The sequence below is a fragment of the Ailuropoda melanoleuca genome, chromosome 1 (genome assembly GCF_002007445.2).
Source record: "Ailuropoda melanoleuca isolate Jingjing chromosome 1, ASM200744v2, whole genome shotgun sequence".
Lineage (NCBI taxonomy): Eukaryota > Metazoa > Chordata > Mammalia > Carnivora > Ursidae > Ailuropoda > Ailuropoda melanoleuca.
The window spans coordinates 17101816-17123628 of NC_048218.1; the positions used below are offsets into that span (position 1 = coordinate 17101816).

Below are 21813 nucleotides of genomic sequence, written 5' to 3' on the forward strand. Positions count from 1 at the left end.
TAGGGCTGACCTCATTTTCTTTCGCAGTGGATGCTTTGGCTATGAAGGGGAAACCTGTTGAGAAAAGTCAGTCTCTGGTCTCTTGGTTCATGTGGGGATCTGAATTCTGAAATTTGTGTAAAAATAGATTTAAGAGAGCAGCTATTCTAAAATTAATAAACAATGGGAAAAGTAAAGGTGCCTGATTTTTTTTAAGGGATTCCATTTCAATGATACTACACTGTTTAGTATTTATATTTGGTTCTTTTTCCCCCCTTATTACAGGACAGCATATGTTCTATGGGGACATTGCTGTTTCTGCCTCATTCACTTGAAAGCCCTCTCTAGTCGGCATAAGGCATGTCTGGATGAATACTGCAATAATCTGCTGTTATAACTGGTGGCTGAGTCATCTGTTTTTACAGGACTGGTACTGTAAAGATCTGAGTCATACGTCTCGTGTCAAAATTGAGTGTGAATTTTTAAGTCGAAAGTAAAATGAACCCTTGAGCATACTCAAGTGAAAATCACAGCAACCTGTGGGCTGAGGGCTTTTGTAGCAACTATTTGATTTTTTTTTCCCAGTCGTAATATTATAGTGTTCCTATTTTCATGCAGCAAGTGGCAAAATCCAAGCTTAGAGCTCCCTAGCACTGTTATGAAAAGGATAATATTAGAAATGATTCTAGTTTCTCTGTGATTAGTTATAAACCTTAATCCTTTGCTTATTATGGGCTTCATTTGCCCATAGAGTTATTAGTGGTCAACGGTTTAAATGAGGAGCCAGAGGCATTTTAGCAGGTGAGCACCCACCTAGATGGGGTAGGGAGCCTACCAAGGTTCATGCACCTTTTGCACCTGTTTCTCTTCCCTAGAATGGAAGGATTCCCAGCATGGGCACCTGGGTCAGATATCCGAGGTAAGATTCAGAGCACAGAACACACTGACGATAGAAACACATGGAAAGCCTTTTCAGACCAAGAGCACCAAGTTCATTCTGCTGTCACATCATGATTTAACTCAAACTAGGACCAGAAAATCTTCTCTGGGGAAGTCGAGTTTGAAAATGTGGCTGCCCATACAGTTCACCTTCCGGTCTGTTTAAAACTGATCTTCGCTGTCTCCTTACTTAGCGTTGGCACAGGACGCTTTGGAAAACACAATGCCATGAGGGTTGAGAATAATATTTACAGAGTTTGTGAATCCAAAAATGCAGTGACACATCATTAACACAACAGTGGAGGGAAAGCCCCCTAAGTGTCAGAGGAATTTCACAGTTCATAAGCTGTTCATGTCTGGAGAATACTTAACATAGTGCAGATTAATTAGATGAAGGGCATGTTGATGACAGGGTGACTGTCGGTTAGAGGCAAGGTGACACTGAATGTGAGTGAAGTAAGGACAATGGATTATGAGTCAAGTCTAGTTAGGGCAGAGAATGAGGGCTTTGAATTTCTCATAAGCCCTTTTTCTAGATTAGGAAGGAAATCCGAAAGCCTCATATCATCAGCAAAAGAGTGACTGTTAGTGGGGAGTGGGTGGTGTATTAACGATGAATGGGCACAAGCCAACAAAACAGAGATGGGAGAGAACTGTGCAGAACCTTGATTTTGTATTTCTCCCAAGAAAAACTAGTCCTGAATGCAGTATTACCTCCATTTCTTCTCTCACATTTACAAAAAGCATTAAAACATTTTTGTTTATTTTTTGTTCATCTTTTTTTTTTTTTTTTAAAGATTTTATTTATTTATTCGACAGAGATAGAGACAGCCAGCGAGAGAGGGAACACAAGCAGGGGGAGTGGGAGAGGAAGAAGCAGGCTCACAGCGGAGGACTGATGTGGGGCTCGAACCCATAATGCCGGGATCACGCCCTGAGCCGAAGGCAGACGCCTAACCGCTGTGCCACCCAGGCGCCCCTATTTTTTGTTCATCTTAACCTAGTTTCTTCAGAATGTACTTTGTATGGTGCTAAGTAGACAATAACTTCCTTGTATTTTCTTAAACAGCAGTTCACAATTAGCTATGTGGCTCTGTGATTGCCCTCACACTCAGTCTCAGAACTTCATAGGAATGATGATGATAACAACTCCTGTTTATTAAGCACTTACAAAGTACCAGGGACTCTGGTTACATACCTACTTATTTCATCCTTGTAACAACCTTAGGAGTTAAGTACAATAAATACAAGCATTTTTCCTGCCAAAAAAAAAAAAAATGAAGTTTAGTGAAGTTGAACAGCCGATGCATGGTCACATCATGAAATACAGCAGAAATTTAGTTCTGTCTGTTATCAAACCACAACCTAAAGCTCTCTGGAATGTACCACCTCCCAGCAGCTTCCAAATTCTCATGGAGAAGAACATCTTAATTGCAACTCACGCTTGTATTGCTTTTTACATGCTTGGGGATACAGATTTTTTGGAGAAAATATTAATTCTAAATAATTTACCATACCGTGGTGACCATGATGCATTGGATGAAAAACAAACTGTAATTAATAGCATCAAAACTATAAATGTTGGGGTGCTTGGGTGGCTCAGTTGGTTAAGCATCTGCCTTTTGCTCAGGTCATGATCTCAGGGTCTTGGGATGGAGCCCTGTGTCGGGGCTCCCTGCTCAGAAAGGAGCCTGCTTCTCCCTCTCCCTGTACCCCTCCCCCTGCTCATACTCTAATCTCTATCTCAAATAAAAAAATAAATAATCTTTAAAAAAAATAAACGTTTAGAAAGAAGGGCCATTTTTTTTCTAATTTCATCCCTGAGCTGTGTTTTAATTCACATAAAATTTCCAGTTTACAGAAATTTTTTCCTTTGAGCGTAAACATCTTAAAAATATATTATCTTTCAAAAATGCAAAATACGACTCAAATACCTCTTAACTTTTTAAATGGGGCACTCCTTCCACCATATATTTATCTGTTCTTAATTCCTGGACACTTTTAAGATGTGCTGGACTCTAGGACCTCATTAAGAATGCTCCAAGGGGTGCCTGGGTGGCTTAGCTGGTTGGGCTTCCAACTGTTGATTTCAGCTTAGGTCATGATCTCAGAGGTCATGAGATCTAGCCCCACCTTGTACTTTGCGCTCAGCAGGGAGTCTGCTTGAGATTCTTTCCCTTTCCCTCTGCTTCTGTTTCTCTCTCTCTCTAAAAATAACGAAAAATAAAATCTTAAAAAAAAAAAAGAATGCCCCAAGTTGATATGGGGTTCTTTTGTTTGTTTGTTTTTACTATTTATCTGTATTATTTTGTTAGATTCCAAAATTACTATAATATCATCATTCTTTAACATCTATCACTTCATATAGTTACCAAAAGATTTTTTTTTCCTTGTAATGAGGACTTTTAGGATCTACTCTGTTATCAACTTTCAAAAATACTATACAGCATTAATTACAGTTATTTCATTTCCTTTGTGTATACTCAGAAGTGGAATTGCTGGATCATAGGACAGTTCTGCTTTTAGTTTTTTGAGGATCCTCCATACTGTTTTCTGTAGTGGCTGCACCAATTTACATTCCCACCAGCAGTGCATGAGGGTTCCCTTTACTCCACATCCATGCCAGCATTTCTGTTTTCATGTTGATGATGACCATTCTAACAGGCATAAAGTGATATCCACTGTGGTTTTGATCTGCATTTCCCTGATGATCAATGATGTTGAGCACCTTTTCATGTACCTGTTGGCCATATGAATATCCTCTTTGGAAAAATGTCTATTCAGGTCCTTTGCCCATTTTTAATTGGATTTTTAGTTTTTTTGCTATTAAGCTGTATGAATTCTTTAAATATTTTGGATATTAACCTCTTACCGGATAAATGATTTGCAAATATTTTCTCCCATTCTGTAGGTCGCCATTTCATTTTGCTGATTTTGCGATATGGTGTTCTCGTAGCTGTGTTTTATCTCCTTTATCATTGATTTTTTTCCACAGTTGACCTTATGTCATTTTATTGAATTTGCTGCTTCAAAATTCCTCTGGGCTAAAGAGAATGTTAATAGACAAATAATAGAGCTAAAAATACAGTTAAAAATGGAGACTTTCAGAATAGTTTTAAAAATTAGAATAAATAAACAATGTGGGGGGAACTGAAAGGTTCTTCCATTTTTTAAAAAGTGCACATTTAGGATTTTTTTTTTGCCCCACCTTCTTTTTGCATGGATTTGTAAAATCTAGATTTTTTCCAGAGGTACTTTTTTTCCTCCTTTGTATCCTATGCTTTAGTTGCAAAGATTACCTGAAATAGGTAATATCCAGACAAATGCTTTATTGTGACTTTTAAAAAATGCTACTTTCTCAGGGGCAAGCTGATGATTTCTGTCAGCTCCTTATTAGATGTCTTAAATCTCCAAGAGGCCATGGCAGTGGCTGTTCTTCAAGAGTGGTCTCCAGGCAACAGAATTCCCGGCAGTTACTGCAAAGGACACGAAAGTGAACAGAAATGAGATGAGATGGTTAGTTTGAGGAAAGGAAGAATTCAGAAAGAAATGTAGATGTATTTGAGATATATATATCAGAATTTTCTAATGTCTTAGAGAAGTTAAAAGGAAAAATTTTAATCTAGAATTTCTTAAATCAGACAATGATTTTTAGTTATTTGTTTGGGACTTGTTTAATAACATTTACATTTTTATCAATAAGATGTGATCCAAAATACTCTGAAAATATAATTTTGATTCAATTTGATCAAATGCTCCAGTGACTTTTTTCTTTTTTTAAAGACTGAAATAAGCAGTTTTCGAAGGCAGGACTTAAATATTTGAATGTATGTCCCACCACACAGGAGCAGATGCCAAATTATCTCCCTAGAATCCTAAATAAATGAGGTCCCTGAATATTCTCTTCATTATGATAGTATTTCCAAGTGTTCTTAATGGTGATAAAATTACCCTACTGAAATTAGAATCTACCTACTCCTACTTTTATTTTCCTTGTCCACTTACTTCCAGAATCAAGTATAAAATAGACACTTTTAATGAGAGCAAATATACTCAGACCATATTAATAAAGAAAAATATAAACATTTGGGGAAAAAACTAGCACATGTGAATAAAGAATAAAAAGAAAAAAATTATCATAAAGATATTAATCTACAGGAGTACAGCACGACTGGTTCCACATGGTAGTAAAGATTAGAGAATTTAAATTAAATGTCTTAGCTTTAACATTAGTTACAGCTCACTGGTGTATTACAACATAAAGACAGGGGCGCCTGGGTGGCACAGCGGTTAAGCGTCTGCCTTCGGCTCAGGGCGTGATCCCGATGTTATGGGATCGAGCCCCCACATCAGGCTCCTCTGCTGAGAGCCTGCTTCTTCCTCTCACTCCCTCTGCTTGTGTTCCCTCTCTCGCTGGCTGTCTCTCTCTCTGTCAAATAAATAAATAAAATCTTTAAAAAAAATTTTCATTAAAAAAACCAACATAAAGACAAACAATATGGAAAAGAAAATAAACTTGGAGTTAAATATATTATGAATGGACTTAAGACACCTCTTTTATGTATTCAAAGAATCAGAGCCCTCTCAAAGAAAAGACAGCACTGCAGTATCTAATCCTTATACGTGCAAAGACCAAGAGAAATTTTAAGGGCCAAAATAATTTAGCCATTTGCTATTTGCTGGAGGGTTTACAGCTTGGAATAATTAGTGTATAGGAAGGAAACAGCGACTTTAACTTTCTTTTAAAATACTCAAATTCATAAATAACATACTCCTCTCTCATTGCTCTAGAAATGTAACTTACTCCTGTCAAACTTGCTATGCGTTTTCGTCTGCTCCCTGACTATCCTCCAAAGCAAGCAATATTCATATCTCCATTTCATCTCTTTTTGCAAAACCAATAACAAAAAAAACCAGTTATCAAATTTATACATAGCAAATGAATTCTGCCCATGCTGCATTTTGAATCCTGGAGGTAAGTATCTTTGATCTCTTTGCCTTAGTTTTATTTCTGAACATCTTTGCCTTTGGTCCCTTGCCTTCCTGTACAGACTATTCTAAAATTTCAAGGCACACATTATATCTTCGGTATATAAGCCAGTGCCTTGTTTTAAAAATTTAGCTGGATTTTTTAAGATGCAAAGAATATTTCACTATTAATGTGTTTATGGTCTTGGATTGTCAGGTTGTGGTATTGCTTTTATTTTTCTCCCTAGATATTATGCATATTCCTCTCTACCCTAATGCATTGAGATATTAGGGCCAGCAAGCCAAGATCCTTTGCTGTGTGATTTTTCCACATTTGTTAAAATACACTTATCCGCTGATTCCTTTTAATAATACTCATCAACTCTCTTCATGGTGTGCTCTTCATCTTCAGTACATTTTGCAGTCCATCATTAATTCTTCCAGTACTTCAGAGAGGCAGATAAGTGGGCATTACTAGTCAGATTTCCATTTGGTCTAACTGTGGGAATCCATCCATCAAGAGAACAAAATGAAATTGAGATCCCTTACTGCTACTGTACAGATGAAGGGAATGAGACCAAAAGAGTAAATGGGGAACCAAGAGGAAAAAGGAGAGTCTGTGTGACTGGATTGCAAAAACATTTTAAATTCCACCTCAGTCCTGGGTCTTGCATATATACCTGGTTACGGACTTTTCTCTTGGCCACAGAGAACAAATGGAACCTGTATGTGATGCATTCTGTACAGAAATTTCTCTATGAATTATAAGATGTGACAAAATGAAGGAAAAACGTTGTTTAAGAACCACACCATGATTTGTGTAGCCTAAATCTAGCACTGGGGAATAGGGAAAGCATCTATTCAGAATGGTCCTTTGCCACCTTATCGATTGTATTCTGAGGAAATACGTTGATTACCAGGATTTCTCAGAGGAAATGTCTGCCCTTTGCTTTGAACGCCTAAACAGTGCATTGAACAAGCATGATGTTTCATAGATAAGCTAAATTCACCTCTATCCCACTACCTTGTTACAGGAAGCTTTCCCCCTGCACTGGCTGAAAATTTGGCAGATCTGTGACTTTCTTGCGCACTCTTAGTCCTTAAGTCTTCTAAGTCCAGAGTATTCTCTGAAAATTTTAAATGTCTAATCTAAGATGTGAACATTTTAGACTTCAGGTCAGGCTTGTCCCCATCTTCTAGCTGAGGACAGTATTTGGTAGGTCGCCTGTGTTCACGGGGAGAAAGGTGGACAACTGATCTCTTTTCCCACTCATTTCCCACCCAGCAGGTCCCCTCCTCCCAGTGCATGCCCCACCAGTGTGAAAGCTGCAGGAGAGAAGAGTGAAGAGAACGGCACAGGAAGTTTCTGTCAGTTCCTGATGCTTAGCTGGCTCTCCTACCTTGTGTTGGGCCCCTCTGACAGAAGTCTCTAGGAGTTAGAGCTTCACCTCGGCTGGTTTGGTGGACTGGCTGGCATCTCATTCAGGTGGCCACTGTCCCTTCCTCTCTGCACCACCTCCTGGCCTTCCATCAACCATTCAATACACAGACTTAACAGCCTCCCCTATTACAGCTTTGTTGCCCCCATGTGGTCTTCTTAGGGCCTAGAATAGCTCCCAGCTGACTCTATCCCACATGGCCCACATCTGGTCCACAGATAGTCAATTCCTTAACTGTTATGGACTGAATGTTTGTGTCCTGCCCCCAACACACACAAAATTCGTATGTTGACGTCCCAACCTCCAATATATGGATATTAGGAGGTGGGGCCTTTGGGAGGTGATTAGGTTTAGAAGAGGTCATGAGGGTGAAGCCCCCAGGATGGGATTACTGTCATGCTAAGAAAAGGAAGATACTAGAGCTTTCCCTCCCTGCCATGTGAGGATACAGTGAGAAGAAAGACAGGAACAAGATAGAAGGAGGACCTTCACTGAAAACCAAATCTGCTAGCACCTTGATCTTTGACTTCCCAGGGTCCAGAACGGTCTGTTGAGAAAGAGCTTCCATCCCTAAAACACGGTTCTGTATTTGCCTTAGGTGCAAATTCCCTATCCCCAGCCCTTTCCCCCTCCCTCCCTGCACTGCCATACACCCCTCCTCTGCCAAGAAAACATTGCCTTCATTACTTTTTCCTCCCTTCCCAATTTCTCTTCCCATTCTTCAAGACCATGATTCTTCTTCCACTGGTCTGATCCACTCACTGATATTTTGGCATTCCATGTGCATTCAGACCCAGCTGCTTTTCACTAATATAACCTCTTGCTTGGCTTTGAACCTCATTTCTGGCCTCTCACTCATGAATGTCCTTGGATCCTGCTCTCCTGGCCTTTTGCAGTGTCCCGAATGCACTGTGTTCTCTCCTTCCTCCTGGGTCTTTCTTTTGCCTTGTTGTATGAGTTACTTGTGGATGTTATAACAAATTACCAAAACTGTTGCTTAAAACAACAGGAATTTATTTTCATATTTCTGGGAGCAGAAGTTCAAAAGCAAGGTGCCAGCAGAGCCACACTTCCTCTGGAGGCTGTAAAAAAGGATCTTTCCTTGCCTCTTCTGATTTCTTGTGGCTGCTGACATTCCTTGGACTCATGCTTAAACCTCTGTCTCCATGGTCACATTGCCTTTTCTTCTGTCAAATCTCCCCTCTGTGTCTCATAAGGATACTTGCCATCGGATTTCAGAATCTATCCAGATAATCCAAGGTCAAGTGATCTCTTGATCTCCAGATCCTTAATTTAATTACATCTGTAAAGACTTTTCCAAATAAAGTAACGTTCCTAGGTTCTGGGAATTGGGACATGGACATATCTTTTTGGGAGCACCATTCCATCCACTATACTTGCCAGTGACTTCCTTCATCTCTTTTGCAACCTCCCAGTTGGTGTCCCTGTCTCCATTTTGGCCTCTTGTGATTGCTATGTTATTCTCTGACATCTTCCTGAAACACTACTCCTGCAACCGACCCTTTTGCTTTACAGTCTCCCTTTTACCTTGGCTTTCAAAGCCCTTCATAATCTCATCCCAGTTAAGTTCACCAAACTCATCTGCACTAGTCAGACAGCTTCCTGCCATCAAAACTGTATACAGTGCTTGCTCTACTGAACTTTTCTCTCTTAAAATATGCCCTTTCTCTCTCTTGCTTTCCCACGGGTCGTTTCTTCTTCCTGAGTACTTCCTGAGCACTTTCTGAAAGGTGGCTAACTCACCTTTCAGATATAATTTTAATTACCACTTCCTTAATATTTCTTACTATCTGGTTGTTTAGCTGTCTTTCTTCCCTGGTAGAGAGGCCAGTCAGACACCTTCCAGGTCAACGTTGTGTCCACAGCTCCTAGACACACACCTGAATATGTACTTCATCCACATGTGATGAACACATGAAGAGGTGTGTCCCTTACTCTTTTTCAAGAACTTATCAAATGTAAAAGATGGAGATCTTGTAAAGCTGATGACAAATTTAGCTGCTTGAAATTTCAAACCAAATGAAATTACATGACACAAGTGAAATAAGGGAAGTCAGTGTGAGATTCGATTCAGAGTTTTAATTCAGTGGAGAGCATAAAACCAATATTTACACCTGAGTCTCCTGAAAAACTCAGGTTTTGTGTGTCTTTCAGTGTAGAAAAGACTGTGTATTTCTTCTGTTATGAAACATAATATTTAAGCACTTCAATCTTAAATTGATTGATCCCCCCACAAGCAATTATAAGTTTCACACTGTCATAATATTGTTTCGGGGGGGGCAGTATGTATGACTCCTTCTCAGCTTTGTCATATGACATGAGCCACACTTCACTGAGTCCATGGCATTTTAATAACTTGAACTTAAAATAGTAGAAAACCAAATTATATTTGTTAGCCTCATGTGGCGCTAGAACTTCCCTTAGGGAATGATATGAGAAGCAAACTATCCACTAGTAGCAGAAGGGAAAAAAGAGGTCAAGATTTATGGAATAGAGCCGAAAGGCTCTATGACTATTTTTCTCTGTTGGCATGCTTCTCACAGCACTCCTGCTAGGCTGATTTGCTTTAAAAAATGACCTTGTCTGTCTTATAGAATAAAACCCAAATTCTTGTAAAAGGGTTTATTTTATGTTCTATGACTTGAGTGATAGAAGATTGATGAAACAATCTTTGAAATCATGAAACAGTGAATTGATTGGCATAATCTCAAATTGTTTACATGAAATCAGTTTTTGGTGTGGTTCCCTAAAAAATTTTATGATTTGGGTTTCCTCGTGAGGGTACATTGATGGGAAAGGATCATTTTTAAATTAAATATGAGCAGATATATGAAATTTTAAGGACCATTCAAAATTATCAAGACTCTTGACTTTGATTTCAAGTAAAGAAGAAAAAAAGAGAAAGCTTAGGCCCAATGCAACTTAGTGTACCTAAACTGAGTATTCTTCAATAACCTTTCTTCAGTATCAAGCAAGTAATTAGTATGTTTCTGTCCAATCAATACCTGTCATTACCAGCAGATATTTTCACGTTTGTCATCCCACTGAACCTTAGCAGTCCAAAAACGAGAAATTTGAGTAACAGTTATAAATGACTAAAGGAAATTAAGGGACACCTTCTATTAAGATTCATTCACGCCTGGTAGGAAACTGATCTTCCTTGCTAAATGTGAGTTAGATCATAAATAGAATAGAGCATTGGATAAACAATGGTCAGAATCAATCTGGCAGTTTTTAGGTTGCTGGGCCAAGCTTTCTCCCCATTTGGGAAGCAGTGATTATTTTCATGGTCAAAGATACCTTTTAATGGTTATACATGAGGAGAAAAGATTGCAAACATTGTTTAATGTCTTTGTTTCTGTAACGTTTTGTTACTAATTTTGTATATTACCAATCAAAAATATTTTTTTATGTTAAATATTAATTTCGTGATTTATTCTTACACTTGAAGTGCATTTGGTAGATTTGAGAATATGACATAGAATGAGGGCTGAAAAGACAATAATAATAGTATTCATAACAATATTCCTTCCATGTAAGCTTTGTAAATGGAAATGTTTTGACTTAAACTGCTATCTCTTTTTTGTAGAGAAATTGCTGCTAAAATCACCTGTTTTCTCCGTTCCACATAACTAGTCCACCTGACTTTTTCCCCCTGGGCTCTGACCTTCACCTTCTGAACCAATTTCAACTGAGACAGAAAGCCCTTAAGCAGCTCTAGACCCTTTCTGTTGCTCTAAGTCATTGATTCTCCACTTTGGCTCCTATTAACACCACTAGGGTAACTTTAAAAATATAATACTATCTGGATCTCATCCCCAGAGATTCTGATTTAATTGATTTGGGTTAGGGCTCAGGCCTCAGTATTTTTGTGATTTAATTTAAATCTAATGTGAATCCAGAGTTGAGGACTACAGCCTTCATTCCAAGACAAAATGAGATTGGCTTTCATATTCTATACCAAATCAGGTGCCCTGTGGGGCTTATTCAGCTAATTCTGGGAGCCTGATAAGCACATCTGGGTCCTTGGAAGTTTGATCTCTCTTGGAATGTAGTATTTCCAGGGCCCACCAATGGACTTCATTTTGTTTCCTGAGTTGAAACTCCTTACAGTGTCTCATTCTAATAACAAGATTCTTGCCCCCAAAATTCAATTTTAGAGAGGTCAAGTCACAGAGCTCATTAATAATGGAAACTGGATTTAAAAACTGGTATTCTGAATTCATATCCTGTGTTCTGAATCACACTAATGCATTAATCAGGATAGTTAGGCTGTGCAGAAACTGATAAAACCTGAAATCTCAGTGGCTTGGCCCAAGACCATTTTATTTCTTGATCACAACAGCAGCTCACCTGTGTGCCTCTCCCAAATCATGACTCAGTGACTCCTTCCATATTGTGGGCTCACCATCCCAGAATACTTTGCTTCCACTCACACAGACAGGCTGGGGTAGTAGAAGGTGAGGAAGAAACACCAAATCTTAACTAACCTTGACAGGAAGTGACACATCACTTCCTTTAATATTCTGTTGGGAAGAATTGTTCACACAGTCCCTCCCCTCCAAGATGCAGGAGAAGCTGGGAAGTGTAAAGGAGCACATGGCTATTACTATTTTTACAGCAACCCTGCTGCCCACACTTGCCTGCCCTAGGTGATCTGCAGAACTAAAGATTATTACTCCCTTAATTTCCTGTGACTGTGTTCCTCCTTATTAAATCTGCTTCCTTCTGCCCAATCAGCATTGATTTGTCAGAAGAATCTTTAACCTATAGTAATCACTTACACTGTAATTTGCTATTCTGCCTGTCCACACAGGCAATATAAGCTACTTGAATAAGTATAGTTTGCTTTATTCTGCCAGGCTACACAGTTTATATTGGCTAATTTTCTTCTTCCCGGTAGGAGAATTGTTATTTCTAAGGCCACTCCTCCTCCCTTTAGTCTGTCGTAATAGATGGGACAAGATGCAGTTGGCCTGAGACATGCAAAAGAGACAAAACCATGGTGTGAAGACATTCAAACCAGGCATAATTCCTCCCTGTAAGTTGCATGGCTGTAAAAGTGAGTAGCCCCCTGACCTACTGGAATTTCAAAGAATGCAGTGAAACATTCAAGCACATTATAACAGCTACTCCTAAAAATGCACAGAATCTCCCTGATTTTTGAATCTTTTATTCTCTTTATAAAAAAATATCATGTAAGATATCTTCTGTAGTAACTATTGCATCACGGTATAGGCATTTTTGTCAGGATGCTTAAGACAAAACTATATCTGAAGTAGAAATAATTAATTAAGAGCTGACTAGATAATGTGAACGAGTACATGCAGTCATAATTACTTATGTAACATATGTAATACTACCTTGATGATTAATTACATCTCCATAGACTTGAGATTGTTGCTTATATTGGCAATAAGTGAGATAAGAAATACTGAAAAGAGATATTCTCTTTCCATCTCAGAATTGGAGGTGATGTTGGAGGAAAGATTTGTGTGAATAAATATGGCTTAACTTACAATTAGCCAATATTCATAAAATTCTGTTCTTGTTGGACTGTAATTAATTATCACACTGAAATTTAACTCTCTTCTCATCTTTTCTCAATGTTCATTAGGCTGAGATTTCCACCTCTGGTGTGCTTTCCTTTGCTTGATCTGCAGCAGCTGTATTATTAAAGTGGAATTTCTGCTAATTGGCTGTGGTAATAGGGAGCTGGAGGGGACCTCTGGCACCATCTGATCCAATTAGATTCTAACTGCACAAAGACCTGAATCAGAAGATCAGACTTCATGAAGCAATCTAAAAATATCTCGAAGATTATTATTTTTACTATACATTTTACAGAGGTTTACGGACAGTTGTTTCAGAGAAGGATAATTAAGAGTTCATTGATTATAAAAATAAAGCAAACCTCCTATCCATGCATGTTCATTATACTAAAAATTTATGTAATACAATATTAAAGAGTAGACATGCCTTTATAAACATATTCATCTTTGGAAAACACACGTTGTTAAAGTCAGACCAGTAGTCAACAAGGGTAAGGAAAGTTTATCCCTTGCCCTCTACATGGCACCTTCTGGGCTGGACCCTTCCTTTCTTCCCTATGACAGGTCTCTTCTTTGGGAGAATAAGAGTTCTGGTGAACTAAATCCCACTGAAGTGTCACACACTTACAGGGTATTGTTCCACAATGGAATAAGCTGCTTCCAGATTCAATGATCTTTAAGTCCTGGGAATGTCCAAAAGGTTTGGATGACTGGTGGGGGGAACAGAATTATGATAATCCTTTTGGAGTTTGAACTTGATGACTTTAAGGTACTGCAAACTCTACCTTTTAGGTTGTTCTTGAACTCCCTCCTCGCCACCTTCTTCCTCACCCCGCCACCATGGTCAGGTTCAGTCCCTCACCATCTTTTGCCCAGATAACTACAATGATCTCATAGGACTACCTGGTTACAGTCTGGTACCCAGCAACTCCACTCCATATTACTCTTAGACTGACTCGTGCTCACAGCTCTTCACTTGTTTTCCATTAATTCCAATAAAAAGGCCAAGTTCTTGTGAGTGTCATCAAAATCCTCCGGATCTGCCCCCTAAACCCCAGCTCACTCTCCAGCTTTACCTCTTTTCAATTCCAGCAGCCCTTGACTTTTCATGATTTCTTAAACATATCATGATATATTACATCCCTATGGCCTTTATATGTTGTTCTTTTGATTTTAAATGTCCTTCTCTGCTCTAATCCCCTCAATTCCCTTTAAGTCCTAATCTTTATTTTTTTCTTAAAGATTTATTTATTTATTTGGGGAGGGTAGGAAAGGGAGAGGGAGAGAGAGTCCCAAGCAGACTCCAACATAGGGCTTGATCTCACAACCCTGAGATCACAACCTGAGCCAAAACCAAGAGTTGGATGCCCAACTGACTGTGCCACCCAGGTGCCCCAAGTCCTGATCTTCCTTTAAAATTTGGAATGGGTTTACCTCCTTAAGGAATCCACCCCCAAAACACACTTATATACCCATACCCTCTTTCATTCAAACTCTCACATACACCCAATCTCCACTCACACAAGCCAGCACACATGTTATCACATTTGGATTAGATACCGTCCTCTGCTCTCATAGAACCTGGTCTATGCTTCCCCATTTGCACATAATGCCGTGCATTATAATTACATGTGTGTCTGTGTCTTCCTCAGTCTTTGTATTTCTTGAATCTCCAGCATCATATCTAAGCTAGAAGAGATACCAAAAGGTGTTTGATGTTGCATAATTTATGATTCTCTCCAACCTTGAGATTAAATGATTTTTTTGGAATCGGGTCTGCTAGGATAGATGGCCACTAGAAATCCTCATAGTTCTATACCTGCAAACTTGCCTGAAGTTACCTCTTTGACTTTGTGGCATCAATTATATATTTAGGTGGAGGACAGATAAAACTGAGATTTGGGAGTATTTGTCTCTTTCTTTATAATTGTAGTGCATATCCATAAATTCAAATGTGGACCTGGAATTCTAATAATGCCAACTACACAAAGTTATAGTGTATGTGAATATCTGTGTCATCACATGCCAAACCCTTGCTTCTGCTCCTGAATTGACCTCTTTCCCCCATGTCTTTCCCCATTGGTTACATATTGAAGGTCTGGAAACAAGTATTTGACTCAAGGTAGGCCAATTGTGGTATTCTGGGCTGTGGACCCACTTAGAGGTGGGTCCCCAACTGCAGCTGGGCCAATCACATTCCTTCACTGGAATTGTATGTAGTGGAATGAGATGTGGTTGAAATCAGTTTTTCTCTCATGGGTAATTGCAAGGCATAAAAAAACTCAGAAACTGTTTGAACCTATGTAGAGGCAGCCACCTACAGTGAGAGAGAATGATATTGATGGAATGATAAGAATGTATTGCTTGTGAATGACTTTAAGAATCACTGAAATAAGCATGAGGCTAGATCCTATGAGGAAGCCAAAGTGTAACACTTCTGATCAACTACATCAGGCTAGCACAGATGGAGTTGTGAGCAAGGCCTTCAGAGAGGTGTGATCCAACAGCAGCTCTTGGGTCTGGGCAGTCCCAGGCTCCTGAGAGCTGTTGCAGGTAATAAACATCAGAACTGAGCAAGTCACTGGCAAGTCATTGGCAGGCCTGAAACAGGAGTTGGCCCAGCAGATGGTGATCAATTGCAGGCTTGTCTCAGCTGAGGGTGGGGACTTGAGAAGGTCCAGGAAGAGGATCCCAGTTGTTTGGGTGGGAAGGTCAGCTGATAATGTACAGTCTAACAGTTGGTAGAACCACATGAAGAAACACGAGGTTGGGCAGCACATGGGCTCACTGCCAAGGACCCATTACATTATCAAGGTCTGTTACCTGCTTCAGCAGTTAATCTGGATCTGGAAGGGTTTACAACTGCCAACATCCACCCAAGTCCTATGGGAACATTGAATGTTAAATGTCTAGGGCTGGAGGGTAGCTGCTATTCTGCCCGTCAATAACCGTGTGAGCTTCCACATTTATTTGAAACTCTTCATGGTGGAGTCAATGGAAAGGAAAACAGGTTACTCTGAATTTTCATAATCAGATTCAATCTCTTACATCTGACACAAATCTCAACAAACAGATTTTCAGTAGAAATCCTTATAGCCACTGTTAAAAACTCGTTTGTGATTTTTTTTTCCTACTCAAACCATGATTTAAAAAAGTAGAAAAACAATACAAAACCAGGGGTGACTGGGTGGCACAGCGGTTAAGCGTCTGCCTTCGGCTCAGGGCGTGATCCCGGCGTTATGGGATCGAGCCCCACATCAGGCTCCTCCGCTATGAGCCTGCTTCTTCCTCTCCCACTCCCCCTGCTTGTGTTCCCTCTCTCGCTGGCTGTCTCTATCTCTGTCGAATAAATAAATAAAATCTTTAAAAAAAAAAAAAGGTAGAGAAACAAAACAATAGTCCTGCCTAAAGTAATTATCATAAGCAAGTTAAAGTAATTAGCTCAGTATGAAGTTTCAGCAAAGGTTACTTCAAAAGGGTGAACTGTGTCAAAGCATTATAAATGAGAGTGTTTTATCTAGAAGCAATTGGAAATTTTTTAGGTTTGAAAGGCAAAAGGCAGGAGAACCTGTGTGCAGTGGCTGTATCTATTTAAGTCTAGCTTACGATTGTATATCTCCTAGAGTCTTGATTTCAACACATTTTTATGAACGGCATATGGTGCAGCAAGGGGCCATTGCCCACACAAAAGACATTGTGCACTCTGGCCTCTCACTTACTCCCCTATTCAGTCAGTCGTCAGAGCTTCAGTTTTCCACATATTCCGGGAATCCTCTCTCTCCTCTCCCTCTCTGCCTTCCGTCGAGACTTTGTTCATCTTTATATGCCTAGTGCTTAACAGAGTGAAGAGACTCCATAAACATTGGTTGAATGGATGAGAGAATGAGAGCAGGCAGTCTGCTGGAATAGGACCAGCTCTGTGGTGGGAATTAGGACTGCTGAGCTCTATTCTTTACCATGAAACTGGCTAAAAGATCTTTATTTTAACCTCTCACAGATTTGGTTTTCTCACCTGCAAAACAAGTGGGTCTGTTTCTATTTCACAACAGTACCCTGCAGATCAAAAACCTTTTATATGCAGCTAAGAGGTATTAAGAAATCATTACTGCTCTCTTTAGTGTATGACACTCATATTGTTTAAAAAAAAATAAACAGTTCTCTTTTGCTGAGTATGATAAAATTCTATAATTATTGTCTTAGTCTTATATGCCTAGAGATTGGCTCTAAAATTCTTGAAGGCAGGTACCATGTATCACTCAACTTCTGTCTCAACACCGAGAATAGTGGCTAGCACATGGTAGAGGCTCAGTACCTATTTCATGAGTGAAATAAAGAATGTTGTTATCTAGTGACTGCCATTTAGAATTGCAGGCATAATGACTGAGAACTAAATCAAACACCTCAAGGGCATGAGTGGAAAATAAACTCATCTAAGTGTGGATCAACACTACTTTTCTAAATATTGGTGTCTAATAAACAATGACATGAAACATGTTCACGTATTTGCATGAAAAAGATTCTAGAAACTCTTGTAACTCTGAATTGCTGCATTTAGACTTTGACCGACAGTACATTATGCTGTGCTATCCCAAGGCTCTATTGGCAGGTAATCAGATAATGACACTTGGAATCCATGCAGTATACAGAACATATCAAGTAATACAGTTCAGGAAATCATCCATCAGATTGCTGTTTTTCTAAAAAAAAATCATGTATATTCATATTTACAAATTATTATTAATATTACTATTATTTTATTGTATGAATTTGATCTTCATTGAGCTCACTTTATAAATCTACTATAGGAATTGGGCACTTCGTTCAGAAAATTTGGTCTGTGGAGATAACTGGAAACCAACCACTTCTCAAAGGGTACCTTCTGGTTTGAATTATTCTTGCTTTCTTCATCAATCAAATCATTTACCATTGAACTCCGGTGACAAAATGTTATTGTGGAGATCACCCTACCAGTCACAACACATTCAAGACCATTTGTTATTCTCATTTTGTATCCTCTTTGATGTCTAGGCAATGTAGAGATTTCTCGAAGGTCTCTCATTGTTTCATACAAATTTAGTTCTACATAAGATGTAAGATGAATGATCCCAATTTAATCGAAGTTGCATGCAGTCTCATGCTTTCTTAGTTTTGGTATGCTTTTTTGGGAACCTTTTCATGGGGATCTCAGAGTATCTGTATGCTCCTTAAACTGCTATTCCATATTAAAGATTTCTTTTTGTTTACACTGTAATCTTGGCAAAGGAGCTGTATCAGGTAAGCTTAGGTCAAGCATCACGTCACACACACACACAGAGAGAGAGAGAGAAAGAGAGAGAGAGAGACTGAAATAACAAAGGTTTTAATGTAATTTTTAAAATAGTTTGTTTCTCTCTTGTGTAAAGGAAATCCCGAGATAGGCAACTCAAGGATGATACAGCATGTCCATCAAACTCATACCTCCTCCATCCCTAGGAGGGCTGTCTTCATTTCAGAAAGCAGGATGGATGGAAGGTAGGATGGAGGGACAAAAAGCCCATTCCAGCAATCTTTTAAGGAGGTTTCTTGAGAGATGTCACAAAATATTTTACTTACAACTTACCTTCCAGAATTTTATCAATTAAAAAAAAACTAGCTTTAAGAGTATCTGGAAGATAATAGTATTTATTTCAGGTAGGCATGTACCCAGTTGACCATCAGGAGTTCTTTTATCAACGGAGGGGTGCCTGGGAGGTACAGTCAGTTGAGCATCTGACTCTTGGTTTTGGCCGGGTCATGATCTCAGGGTCCTGAGTTAGAGCCCCATGACAGGCTCCCTGCTCAGTGCAGAGTCTGCTTGAGATTCTCTCTCCCTCTCCCTCTGCCCCTCCTGCATGTGTGTGTGTGTGCACTCTCTCTCTCTCAAATAAATAAATAAATAAATAAATAAATAAATAAATAAATCTTTTAAAAAAATTATTTTATCAAGGGAAATGTAGAAAACAGATACTGAGGAAGACAACTATCTATATAGGGATTGAGTCAGTAAATCAGGTAAATTTATTCATTTAAAGAAACATTGGGCTCACTTCAGCAGCACATACTAGAGAAACATTAATTTCTAATTTTATTATTCTGAGGATAACAGAAAAATTACTTGTAAAGTCCACCCCCCCCAAGGATATGTTGAATGAAGTTAGTAAAGAGGACTAGCATGAAAAAAGGCAAAATAAACACCTTTGGCATACCTGAATTTTGCAGGATTTTTTTGCAAGTCGTAAGATTTATTGGGAGAATCTTATGGATTGATATTTCTACCCTCCTAAAATCAGCATTTTAGGGATTATAACAATATTTGGTAATAATTTAACCACGTGAAATTATAGTAGCCTTATGTATAGATACATATGTAGCTAGGGGGAGATAGAGACATAGATGGCGGTAGATCTGGGGTCCTGTTGTTATAAATGGAAGTTACAGGAGTAAATACTCTTATATTGAAAAACCATACTCCATTGAGTTTGTTTTTCTATTCTTACCATTCTGTAATAATTTAGTAAAGCAACAGAGAGGAAAATGCATCATTTTTAAATTAAGCAATTCAGAGTTTTACTAAATTATATACCTTATCAACTGCCAATAGGTTTAGAATAAGATATTGGTTTTAAAGACTTCTGAACATGAAAATATTGCACTACAATATTTTAATGCATTGGCTAAAAGAACAATTATTGAGCAAATGGAATGGATTGAAGAAAAAATTTTGCAAAGTTTTATTCTGCTCATGTGTGCATTTTACTTTCAGCACTGTAGTTGGAATATTTTTTTCATTGCTTTTATTCATCACATATGGATTATCAGAAATAAATAGGATTACTTAGTATTCCCTTCTTTAATAAAAACATAACAATGCCTCAGCTTCACATACAAATTTTCATTACAATAGGAAATGGGCCCATTTTAAGTCTATTCTTTTGAAACTGTAGTCATTTTTTTTTTAGAAAACAAAAAATTTTACCTCTCACTTCTTTTTTACGTACTTCTTAAAAACTCTTTTGTCCATACGCAAAGTTTCTTCTAATGGAAATATTCTGTAATTCTGCTTGCATCTTATACAGGCATCAAATATTTGTGTCCCTTTTTTATTTTCCTATTTTATTAGGACTGGTGTTAATTAAATTATTGCATAGATAATTCATAAGTCCTTTGTATTATGCTGTTTTATAAAATGCATTTGTAAGTTGGTTGTGTCAATGAAGAAGGGAAATATTACAGTAGTATTCTTTCACATCTCTTACTTACCTCAAACATTATTTAATTGTAAAACCATGTGAAGATATTTGTATTAAGTTGCTGTATAGCAATGCTGAGCCTAAAAATGTGTTGTAAGTATTACTTCACCAACTGCAACATTATCAGAATATTTTTTTGCTTATGAAAAGTTATTCATGGAATGAAATATATTATCTCTGAGCTTTGTTATAAACTACAGATTCATAGTATCATTAGAGCCACTACAAATACATTTAATATCTTAATTACAGAGTCTCATTTTGGTACAAATTTTCTACCTATGGAGCTAAATAAAACACTAATAGACATTTAAAAAGATTTTGGGAGAACAGAGAAGGAAGCATGTGGGGTGTTCTCCCTCCTGACAGGAACCAATTCTCTTACCAATGGAGCGTCGTACAATTCAATTCAATTCTGACACTAAGTCCCTGGAGTTAGCATCAGACTCCACAGGTTTAAGGGCTTAGTCCCACAAGACTGCCCTCACTTCAGACGCCAGTCACAAGTATCAGGTCCCCAAGTTACCCTCACTTCCATCTAACCTGGCTGCAAAGTCAGGGATTCTCACAACCCCTTCCTTCAGGTTTCAATCAATACTAGAGGTCACAGTAAAAGCCCTGAGAGGACTCAGGAAAGCACTTTACTTATTATTACCAGTTTATTATAAAGGATACAATTCAGGAACAATAAAATGAAAGAAATACATAGGGCAAGGTTTGGCGGGAGGGATATGGAACTTCAAGAACTTCCAAGCCTTCTTCAGGTGCTCCGCCCACCAAAGCAAAACAGTGTGTTCACGAACCCAGAAGCTCTCTGAACCCCATCATGCAGGCGTTTTTAATGGAGGTTTCCATGTGTGCACATGATTAAATCACTGGCCATTGGTGATTAACTAATCTCCAGTCCCAGCCCCCTTTCCCAGAGGTTATAAGTGGGGCTGAAAATTCCAACCCATTAATAGTGCTTAGGTCTTTCTGGGGACCAGCCCTGTTACACCTAAGTGGCCTCCAGCCACCAGTTATCTCATTAGCGTACAAAAGACACTTTTCTCACTCCAGAGATTCTAAGGATTTTAAAAGAGCTGTGTACCAGGAACCTGGGACAAAGACGAAATGTTTATTTTTTACTATGCCACAAAGCATGAGTAATTTTTGTATTGGAGTATTATCAGAAATGTACTACAGTGACTATCAGTGGGGGTAATCAAAAAGAATATTTAAGCCTTGCAATTCTTGTGACTTTCTAATTAATAGAATTAAAAGATCTTCCAAATACCATAGACTGTTAGATTTTCAGTACAAATTGCTCTGCCTATGCAACCACTTACTCTGTTATAAAATCATTAGTGACAAAACTTTTTAGAAAAAGTCATCTAGGGAAAGGCAACTTAATTTATTAGCAAGTGAATCAAATCAGAGATCAGTACACTTTTTCTACAACAGATGAGAGAGTAAATACTTCAGCCTTTAAAGCCATGTGATCTCACAACTACTCAACTTTGACATAGCACCAAACCAGTCAGACAACATGTAAACAGATGAGTTGGGCTTCATTCCAATAAAACTTTATTTGCTTTAACAACTAGGGGGCCCCATGTGGCCCATTGCCTTAGTTTGCTTACTCCTGGACTAAACTGAGTAAAAAAG

General features: G+C 38.5%; 1 protein-coding gene and 1 long non-coding RNA gene across 3 annotated transcripts in view; one reads left to right on the forward strand and one right to left on the reverse strand.

Moving 5' to 3' along the window:
* The window catches only part of CYYR1 (cysteine and tyrosine rich 1), a 99969-nt gene that overhangs the window by 54899 nt on the left and 23257 nt on the right, over positions 1-21813 (forward strand). The gene's annotated exons all lie outside the window — the stretch shown is intronic.
* Positions 1-21813, reverse strand: part of LOC117801534 — a 45684-nt gene that overhangs the window by 10883 nt on the left and 12988 nt on the right. For both annotated transcript variants that reach the window (XR_004624151.1, XR_004624152.1), the window contains exons 2-4: positions 4218-4394; positions 3791-3962; positions 2117-2177 (exon numbers count right to left, since the gene is read on the reverse strand). This is a non-coding gene — a long non-coding RNA (uncharacterized LOC117801534). The remainder of the gene's footprint in view (positions 1-2116; positions 2178-3790; positions 3963-4217; positions 4395-21813) is intronic.